Consider the following 11,569-nt stretch of genomic DNA (forward strand, 5'->3'; position numbering starts at 1 on the left):
TTCGTTGTAGTCATCAAAATTTAATGCTTGCTCAATTATTGCCAAAGTTATTGTATTATTAACAATAGAAAGTTAACACTTCTATTTTAGAGGATGTTCTAAAATTTATAATTATGGAATTTAGTCAAACTATTAAGAGCATCCTTATTTAATAAAAATATTCCCATAATATAATTTAATTAAGAAATAATTTTAAATTGAGTGCCTTTATGCTTTAATAATGTGAGTAATTAGAACTATGTTTTGTGCATTAAGTGAAATTTAAAAATTTAAATCCATGCTACAATTTTTTTTTATTTTATAGAAGATTTATGCTCTAAGATATGATTATAAGTACACTAAGATTTGTTTTCTGTGAAAGTGCACACGATGCTTTTCTTTTTAATACAAGTAAATGCAACCTCTATAATATCCCTCAATAACTTTTAATTTCTTTTAAAAGCTAAAATTCTAACAAATTCATAAGTAAACATTAATAATTTTAGCTCTTATCAACTATTTCATAACGCACTACAGATTGTAATCATATAACCAGCCTAAACAGTCGAGATAAAAAAAGAAATAGTTGTGAAAATAAAAATTACACATACCAGCATTCACTATATATTAGCTATTCGGCAATATCATGGCACAATTGAATAAGAAAATACTATTAAAGTAAAAAAATGGCTAGCTCTAAAAGCAATTCAATTGTAATGTAGATGGTAGCAATATCCCCCATCGTAATAGTTTTGAATGGAGCCCAGGTGGTAGCCGTTTGTGACACTGATATGATGGTAATTAATAAACAATGAAAATTTGCAGTCACTAGAAATCCACCTCCCCATCCGAGCATGCAATGTTGCAATCATATTCAAAAAGCAGACTTTTCTTGTCTTTGCAAATTCAAGTACTTGCTCTATGGTCTTGGAATTGATGTAAAAAAAGCCAAAGCCATGGAAATTCCTGGAAAATGCGGAAGGCAAAATCCATGTTACTAGTACAAGTTTCTGAAATTTAATTTGTTCATAAAAAAATACAAAAGTTATGAGTTTTAAAAATATGAAGCCAATGAATTTGAAAATTAGTCAGTATAACTTATTTTTTTAAGCATGGAAAGAAATTGTATTTTGATTGTACAAGTAAAATTCTTATATTTTCCGAATAATACTAACACTTTGGTATATGTTTTACACGTTGTGAACTTGTAAGTGGTATTAACTACAGTTTATTTATCATTTGGTTACAACTTTGAAAGTTCAACAATAATTTCTCATTTTTCTCTTCGAATTTAGAAAATTCTTGTGAGCATACCATTTGACTTTGACTCCGTTCGCAGAACATGCCTCTAAAAACAAAAGTTAACACCTATCAGGATCATTTTCTACTCAGTATAATTCCATCTTTATTTTTAATTTTATATTGCTCATTATACTTAGTGAGATGGCGGGAGCTCATTACACAGGTCATACATAAATTCAAAATATTTGTATGCTTTTACATAGTTAAATGAAAAATATAAAATTTAAATCAGACATACATTAAATTTGTCACGACACATATCAAGAGACCGCAATCGATGTCAAGACTTAAACTAATATAAGGCTTTGAGAACCCATAACAAGCCTACATCATCAAGACCAAGACAACATAGTCCATTGAAATTGTCAAATTGGCGAACTCCAGCTATATGCACCCAAGAAGGGTAAGTTAATCTTTCAATTTTAAATACTATTTTGTTGTGCATGTCAAGTGAGTCAAACTTCCACTGCGTTGCCCAAAATTTGATAGTGCATTTTTTATTTGGCTTTGGAATTTGGCCATGTTATTTGGCTTGGAATTTATAGGCTTATTAAGCAATTTGAGACCTATATTGGCCCAAGGCATAATGCTGATCAAAACCCATAGTGTTGATCATGTTAATGATAATGCTTCTTTTTCATTTTAAAATACTTTTCTAATTCATACATTAAAATAAAAATTAAAAATTAAAATTAGTTATGTACATTAAAAAATAGTTATGCACAAAGCATAGATTATTTACTAATCCAATATCTGTTAAACCGAAAAATTAAAATATACATTTATACGATGCCCTTAATGTTTAAGAAAACTAAAAGCAATAAAATTAGAATGAGTTTCTGCTAAAAAAAATGCTTTAAATATCCATATTTCCTTTAGAAATTGTCTTTAGCATACAGATACAAAAATATTCAATTATGTGGAGGTGATAAATCTTTATTCGATATGAAGCCCTTAGTTTGAAAAATAAAGTATGGAATGTTATTTGCTCATGGCATAAATGTAATAGTTAGCTATAGAATAGGGAGTTGAAACTAGGCATTTGAATTATTTTTTTACAAAAAATTAAAATTAATTAGAAGTCATATGCTTGTTGAGTGTACAACAATAGTTGTCAAAGAAAATAATTAAGATCTCACCAATTATTACACTAAAAAATAAAGTTTTCATTTTAGTTATCAAAATTTAATATTTGCTCAATTATTGCCAAAGTTATTGTATTATTAACAATAGAAAGTTAACACTTCTATTTTAGAGGATGTTCTAAAATTTATAATTCTGGAATTTAGTCAAAACATTAAGAGCATCCTTATTAATAAAAATATTCCCATAATATAATTTAATTAAGTAATCATTTTAAATTGAGTGCCTTTATGCTTTAATAATGTTGTGAGTAATTAGTACTATGTTTTGTGCATTAAGTGAAATTGAAAATTTTAAATCCATGCTACAATATTTTTTTTTATTTTATAGAATTTTTATTCTCTAAGATATGATTATAAGTACTCCAAGATTTGTTTTCAGTGAAAGTGCACACGAGGCTTTTCTTTTTAATATAAGTAAACAACTTTTAATATCCCTCAACAACTTTTAATTTCTTTTAGAAGCTAAAATTCTAACAAATTCATCAGTAAACATTAATAATCTTAGCTCTTCTCAACTATTTCATAACGCACTAAAGATTGTAATCATATAGCCAGCCTAAACAGTCACGATAAAAAAAGAAATAGTTGCGAAAATAAATATTACACTTACCAGCATTCACTATAAATTAGCTATTAGGGCAATGTCATAGCACAATTGAATAAGAAAATACTACTAAAGCAAAAAAAATGGATAGCTCTAAAAGTAATGCAATTGTAATGTGGATGGTAGCAATATCGCTCATCATAATAGTATTGAATGGAGCTCAGGTGGTAGCTGTTTGTAACACAGATATGAAAGCAATTAATAAACTATGAAAATCTGCAGTCACTGGAAATCCACCTCCCCATCTGAGCATGCAATGTTGCAATCTTATTCAACAGGCAGACTTATCTTGTCTATGCAAATTCAAGTACTTGCTCTATGGTCTTGGAATTGATGTAAAAAAAGCCATGGAAATTCCTGAAAAATGCAGGAAGCAAAATCCATGTTACTAGTATAAGTTTCTGAAATTTAATTTGTTCATAAAAAAATAGAAAAGTTATGAGTTTTAAAAATATGAAGCCAATGAATTTGAAAATTAGCCATCATAACGCATTTTTTTAAGCATGGAAATAAATTGTATTTTGATTGTACAAGTAAAATTCTTATATTTTCCGAATAATTCCAACACTTTAGTATATGTTTTACACATTGTGAACTTGTAAGTGGTATTAACTACAGTTTATTTATCATTTGGTTACTACTTTGAAAGTGCAACAATAATTTCTCATTTTTCTCTTCGAATTTAGAAAATTCTTAAGAGCATACCATTCGGCTTTGACTCCGTTCGCAGAACATGCCTCTAAAAACCAAAGTTAACGCCTATCAGGATCATTTACTACTCAGTATGATTTCATCTTTATTTTTTAATTTTATATTGCTCGTCATATTCAATGAGATGGCAGGAGCTCATTACACAGGCCATACATAATTTCAAAATATTTGTATGCTTTTAAATAGTAAAATGAAAAGTATAAAATTTAAATTGGACATACATTAAATTTGTCACAACACAAATCAAGAGACCGTGATCGATGTTAAGACTTAAACTAATGTAAGGTTTTGAGAACCCATAACAAGCCTACATCATTAAGACCAAGACAGCATAGTCTATGGAAATAGTCAATTTGGCGAACTGCAACTATATGCGCCCAATATGGGTCAATTATTCTTTCAATTTTAATTACTCTTTTATTGCGCATGTCGAGGTGTCAAACTTCCACTGCGTTGCCCAAATTTTAATAGTACATTGTTGGTTTGGTTTTGGAATGTTGCCACATTATTTGGCTTGAAATTTATAGGCTTATTAAGCAATTTGAGGCCTATATTGGCCCAAGGCATAATGCTAGTCAAACCCCATAGTGTTGATCATGTTAATGACAATGCTTCTTTTTCATTTTAAAATACTTTTGTTATTCATACATTAAAATAAAAATTAAAAATTAAAAATAGTTATGCACAAAGCATAGATTATTTACTAATCCAATATATGTTAAATCGAAAAATTAAAATATACATTTATATGATGCCCTTAATGTTTAAGAAAACTAAAAGCAATAAAATTAGAATGAGTTTCTGCTAAAAAAAATGCTTTAAATATCCATATTTCCTTTAGAAATTGTCTTTAGCATACATATAAGAAAATATTCAATTATTTGGAGGTGATAAATCTTTATTCGATATGAACCCCTTAGTTTGAAAAATAAAATATGGAATATTATTTGCTCATGGCATAAATGTAATAGTTAGCTATAGAATAGGATGTTGAAACTAGGCATTTGAATTATTTTTTTACAAAAAATTAAAATTAATTAGAAGTCATATGTTTGTTGAGGGTACAACAATAATTCTTAAAGAAAATAGTTAAGATCTCACCAATTATTACACTAAAAAATAAAGTTTTCGTTTTAGTCATCCAAAGTTAGTGCTTGCTCAATTATTGCCAAAGTTATTGTATTATAATAATAGAAAGTTAACACTTCTATTTTAGAGGATGTTCTGAAATTTATAATTCTAGAATTTAGTCAAACCATTAAGAGCATCCTTATTTAATAAAAATATTCTCATAATATAATTTGATTAAGAAATAATTTTAAATTGAGTGCCTTTATGCTTTAATAATGTTGTGAGTAATTAGTACTATATTTTGTGCATTAAGTGAAATTTAAAAATTTAAATCCATGCTACAATATTCTTTTTTTAGTTTATTTTATAGAATTTTTATGCTCCAAGATGTGATTAAAAGTACTCTAAGATTTTTTTTTTAGTGAAAGTGCACACGATGCTTTTCTTTTTAATATGAGTAAATGCAACCTGTATAATATCTCTCAACAACTTTTAATTTCTTCTAAAAGCTAAAATTCTAACAAATTCATAAGTAAACATTAATAATCTTAGCTCTTCTCAACTATTTCATAACGCACTACAGATTGTAATCATATAACCAGCCTAAACAATCGGGATAAAAAAAGAAATAGTTGCGAAAATAAAAATTACACTTACCAGCATTCACTATAAATTAGCTATTAGGGCAATGTCATGGCACAATTGAATAAGAAAATACTGCTAAAGCAAAAAAAAAAAAATGGCTAGCTCTAAAAGCAATGCAATTGTAATGTGGATGGTAGCAATATCGCTCATCATAATAGTATTGAATGGAGCCTAGGTGGTAGCTGTTTGTAACACAGATATGAAGGCAATTAATAAACAATGTAAATCTGCAGTCACTGGAAATCCACCTCCCCATCCGAGCATGCAATGTTGCAATCTTATTCAACAAGCAGACTTATCTTGTCTATACAAATTCAAGTACTTGCTCTATGGTCTTGGAATTGATGTAAAAGAAGCTATGGAAATTCCTGAAAAATTCAAGAAGCAAAATCCATGTTACTAGTACAAGTTTCTCAAATTTAATTTGTTCACAAAAAAATAGAAAAGTTATGAGTTTTAAAAATATGAAGCTAATGAATTTGAAAATTAGTCATCGTAACGTATTTTTTTAAGCATGGAAATAAATTGTATTTGATTTTACAAGTAAAATTCTTATATTTTCCGAATAATTCCAATACTTTAGTATATGTTTTACACGTTGTGAACTTGTAAGTGGTATTAGCTACAGTTTATTTATCATTTGGTTACTACTTTGAAAGTGCAACAATAATTTCTCATTTTTCTCTTCGAATTTAGAAAATTCTTATGAGTATACCATTCGGCTTTAACTCCATTCGCAGAACATGCCTCTAAAAACCAAAGTTAACGCCTATCAGGATCATTTACGACTCAGTATGATTTCATCTTTATTTTTTAATTTTATATTGCTCGTCATATTCAATGAGATGGCGAGAGCTCATTACACTGGCCATACATAATTTCAAAAAATTTGTATGCTTTTACATAGTAAAATGAAAAATATAAAATTTAAATTAGACATACATTAAATTTGTCACAACACAAATTAAGAGACCGCGATCGATGTTAAGACTTAGACTAACATAAGGTTTTGAGAACCCATAATAAGCCTACATCATCACTTAGACTAACATAAGGTTTTGAGAACCCATAACAAGCCTACATCATCAAGACCAAGACAACGTAGTCTATGGAAATAGTCAATTTGGCGAACTGTAGCTATATGAGCTCAATATGGGTCAGTTACTCTTTCAATTTTAGTTACCGTTTTATTGTGCATGTGTGAGTCAAACTTCCACTACGTTGCTCAAATTTTAATGGTACATTGTTGGTTTGGTTTTGGAATTTGGCCACATTATTTGGCTTGAAATTTATAGGCTTATTAAGCAATTTGAGGCCTATATTGGCCCAAGGCATAATGCTGGTCAAAACCCATAGTGTTGATCGTGTTAATGACAATGCTTCTTTTTCATTTTAAAATACTTTTCTGATTCATACATTAAAATAAAAAATTAAAATTAAAATTAGTTATATACATTAAAAAATAGTAATGCACAAAGCATATATTATTTACTAATCTAATATCTGTTAAATCGAAAAATTAAAATAAGCGTACATTTATACGACGTCCTCAATGTTTACGAAAACTAAAAGCAATAAAATTAGAACAAGTTTCTGTTTAAAAAATGCTTTAAATATCCATATTTCCCTTAGAAATTGTCTTTAGCATACAGATATGAAAATATTCAATTATGTGGAAGTGATGTAATGCCCTCACTATAAGTAGTCTGTACATTCTACTGGTCCGATGACTAATATCTGTTCGGACGGCCAAAATGTTTGAATCTACACTTAAACTATAGTGAGGAGACATAAATTGATAGAGTAAATGTTAAGAAAGTGAAAGAAAAATTGAGAGAAAATAAAGGAAATGAAATGCAATTGGGTTAAATGAGCCGTGGTTCCGGCGATGGGTGACCGTACTAGGAAGTAACTGTGAAGACAGTTGCCGACCCCAGACCTGCAAGAAACTCTAGGAAATAATTTTTGGGACTTAATTGAAGGTTCAATGAGGTATAAATGACATTAAAAATGTTAAAAAAAAATTCAAGAAAATTTATTAATCAGTAAAGAAAAAATAGCCCAACAAGCATAACGAATGGCATTTTGGTCATTTCACCCTCAAAGTGGAATTTTCACCTAAATTTCAATTAAAATAAGAGAGATTAAAGCACATAAAATAAATTAAATCATGAATTATGTAATGGAAAAAGGTAAAAGAAAAGAAAAAAAAGAAAATGAAAAAGTAAATGAATTATGAGGTAAGCATGACCTAAAGGTGATATAATTAAAAAGTTTGACCAATGAAAATTCAACAAATAATTAAAAGGGATAAGAGAGATTATAAGAGTCAAAATTTGCTTTAAGTGGTCATCTTCTTCTTCTCTCTTTGCCATGGCCGAACTATCACCTCCATAGCTCCCTTCCATTTTTCTTCCTTCAAGCTTGACTTCCCTAAGCTTTCCCACCTCAAAACCCTAAACTCCCTTCACTAAAATTTATCCCCACACCATAAGGAAGAGTTTGTCTGCTAAGGAATTGGAAAATAGTGGAGTTTGGCAACTTGACGAATTGGATCATTAAAGGTTAGTGCTTATTCTCTCTTTCTTTCTTCATCAAACCTTGAATTGAGGTTGTGATGAGTTAAAATTGCATGAAAAACTAAGAAAACAATGGGTTTGTGAAGGACCAAAAATTTGACTGCCATAGGAAGTGAAAGAAATTGATAATTTTGATTTGGTTAGTTGTGACACCCCTCATCCGTCTACATTGTAGCTGAGCAAGATATGCCACACAGCGTGCCGGAGCACTAGTTCATATTTCCATTACAATTTACCCTTTTTAATTCATTGATTTACAATTTTTGATTAATCTGAATTTTTCACAAATTTTATAGAAAATCCGGCAGAGTGCCAGCTGTAAATTGGAAAAACAATTCTTCTGAATCTATTAAAAACACTTCCAATATAATCATAATTTCAATCTCAATCAACCACCAACATATTTTCAACAATTTCTTAAATGAATTCAATATCTCAAATTTCAATTCATTTCATATCATACTCAATTCAATAAGAAATACTCAAATTTATTACTGAACATGGTTCATAAATAATTACATCAAAAGCATAATTACATGAGTTTATAATATACATTATAAAAGTTTACAAAATACAAAATACCAAAAGTAGCCTAATGTCCTACCAATGCACTACAAATGTGAGGTGACTCTGGACTCTGTGTGCAGATCTGACAATTCACCCGGTCTGAGGTCTGCTGAACTCCCCAGCTATGTCTCCAGTACCTGCATGTGGCAAAAGTGATGCGCTAAGCAATTCTTCTTAGTGGTGACAATATAAAATAAAATAACTAAAATAAAATAAATATGCAGAATGTATGTTTACATTTTATGTAGACTTAATTTGGCATTTATTGCAGTATTATTCGATTAAAATTTGGTAAGATTTGTTTTGATTGTCCGAGTAACCTATACTAGTTGACTGGACTGGATAAATAGGTAAACTGGCACTGGGTACCAAGTACCTCGGACCATCACACCATCGGTCACATTGTGTCTCCCGGTGTGCAACAGAACAGCTAATAAGCTGTAATAATTTTTAGGGATAAACCCAAGTATAACAACTCAATCAACATAGCCAAAGGCTATTTTATCACAGAATGGCACGGGAGGCCATAAAACACAGAATAGCATGAAGCCATATGCAGTACTGCTAACAGAACCCTATTGGCATGCCAACCTATCCAAACTAATCTTGTTAGGTGTACTAGGGCATGTTACACTTCTTAAATTGTACAATTCTTGAAATTTAAGTTTAGGTGTTACTATTTATTTCATTAGTCAACTAAAATGTTGACTTTTGCATAGACAATAGGTACATTGGTTCTAATACTCCCAACATACCACATTTTGCATTCTAAAGTTGTTGGTATTAGTTGCCAATACCATTTCAAAGCTTAGTGTTAGTTGTTCAAAATTTTCAAATTTTAAGCCTTGTGTTTACTGTTCCATTAGTCATTTTTACAGTAGGAATTTGGAAAAGTTATCAATATGAAAGTTGCTCCTTATTGTGTCTAGTTACATTTCTTTTTTTTTTTGAATCACTCCATTTGGAGTTTTGTAGCTCAATTTATGGCCTATACACCATAACTGGCCGGATTGCAAACTTTCTAGATTTTCTAGACTGACCAAATCTATAGTGTTTTGTGCAGTGACTGCAGGTCACCTTTTAAACGTGTTATGGTCACAATTTGGGTTTGGTTTCTTCATGAAAGTTGTAGGTCTATATCTCAGCTATTTTCTGGCAAAATTTCAGGTCAATTGGACCTTTCTACACTGAGTTATGACCAAATGAATAAACACGTTTTACTTAGTCATTTTGCCCAGGCAGAATGTAGGTCACCCAGATTAGGGCAATCTTTAAGTCAACTTAGTTTGGTTATCTAGATAGGGTTTCTTCACCAAAGTTGTGCCATTATGTGTCTAGTTTCATTTCCAATTGCCCTTGCACCAATTGAACCCACACAACTCTAGTTATTGCTGCCCAAACCTGCTAGACTTATGCTCAATCTTGCAAGTCAGCCAAGGTAGCAACACTAACTTCAATTCCTACAAAACAAACCACTTCATTTTTTATTCACACATAACCAAATGGTCACTAATTGACCATTAAAACTTACTTTCACCATTACATGATCAAGGTCTCAATTTCATACCCAAACCCTAACCCATTCCATCTCAAATCATGCATTCACCTACCTTTCACTATCCTAAACAATAGGTTAGTATTAAGGGCAGCAAGGATACCATTTTAATTCAAGAAAATCTTCAAAACCCTACCAAGCCCAAGGCTACTGAAATTTTAAGCAAGGCATACACATAATGTTTATTCAATTTTCTTATAAATTTGCATTCAATTTCACTCCTTCAACATGAATTGAAAGAGAAAGATTAAGTTTGGTCACATACCTCTTTGGAACTAAGCTTGGGTCTTGCAAAACTTTAGTTTTTCTTCAAAATATTGCTGCCCAAAGCTTCCTCAAGGTTTGGGGTGAATTTTTTGTGAAGACAACTAGGGCTTTTATGGTGAGAAAGGGTGGGGATTCAAGCTTGATCAAGCTTTCATGGAGGTTTTTCTCTCTTCTCTCTCTCAAGCAATTTGGCTGGTTGAAGAAGAAATGGCTGCTAGACTTTTATTTTTTGTTTTTATCTTATTTTGTGTCCATTTTATCCTTTAAGTAATTTTGTTAAGTTGTGATTGGTGGAGAGCTCATTAATGACATCATATGATGTCATAATTCCACTTTTCTTTCATTTTCTTTTCTTTTCTTTTCTAATCATTTTCAATTAAAATTTTAACAATATTTATTCACATTTTATGTCATATAAATTATTTATTTAACTGGACAAGTTGGCCAAAAATCATCTCTAAAGACAAAATGACCAAAATGCCCTCCGCTTGGCTTAACGAGCTAAAATTGTGTGTACTGATTGATTAAATTTTCCTTGTGTTCTCTTAACATTTTATTGTCATTGGAACCCCAAAAATCCTCCCTTGAGATCCCAAAAATTATTTCATAAAGTTTTCCCCGGGTCTAGGGTTGTTAACGGCCTTCACCGTCACTTCCCCTTCGGGTTACTCATCACTGGGGTTTCGGCTCATTTAATCTTAGTGTATTTCATTCTTAAAAATTTTCCTTGATTTTTCTGATCATCATTTGGTTTATTTATAACTCCTCACTCTAGTCTAATTATAATTTCAAATATTCTAGCTACCCGGACCGACATTGGTCACCGGAACAGTAGACTGTATGGACTAGCTAAAGTGAGGATGTTACACTAGTGAAGTGGATTAATGAAGTTTAATGTATAGAAATTGAATTGCATGGAAGTATGCATGAGATTGAAACTTTGAAATTAGGGTTTGATCTAACTATTGGGACTTTTATGTTATTGTTTGAAATTAGCATCCTTGAGATTGATTGTTACTTGATAGAAGCACCATGTATGCCAAATTGTAGTTTGGGAGATTAGAGGAAATGATTTGGGAGTGTGCATTTTCCATGCAGGTTTGGGACTTTATAAGTCCAGTGTGCATTTTGAGCTATAACTATA

This window comes from Hevea brasiliensis, chromosome 18 (assembly GCF_030052815.1).
Source record: "Hevea brasiliensis isolate MT/VB/25A 57/8 chromosome 18, ASM3005281v1, whole genome shotgun sequence".
In the NCBI taxonomy this organism is placed as follows: Eukaryota; Viridiplantae; Streptophyta; class Magnoliopsida; order Malpighiales; family Euphorbiaceae; genus Hevea; species Hevea brasiliensis.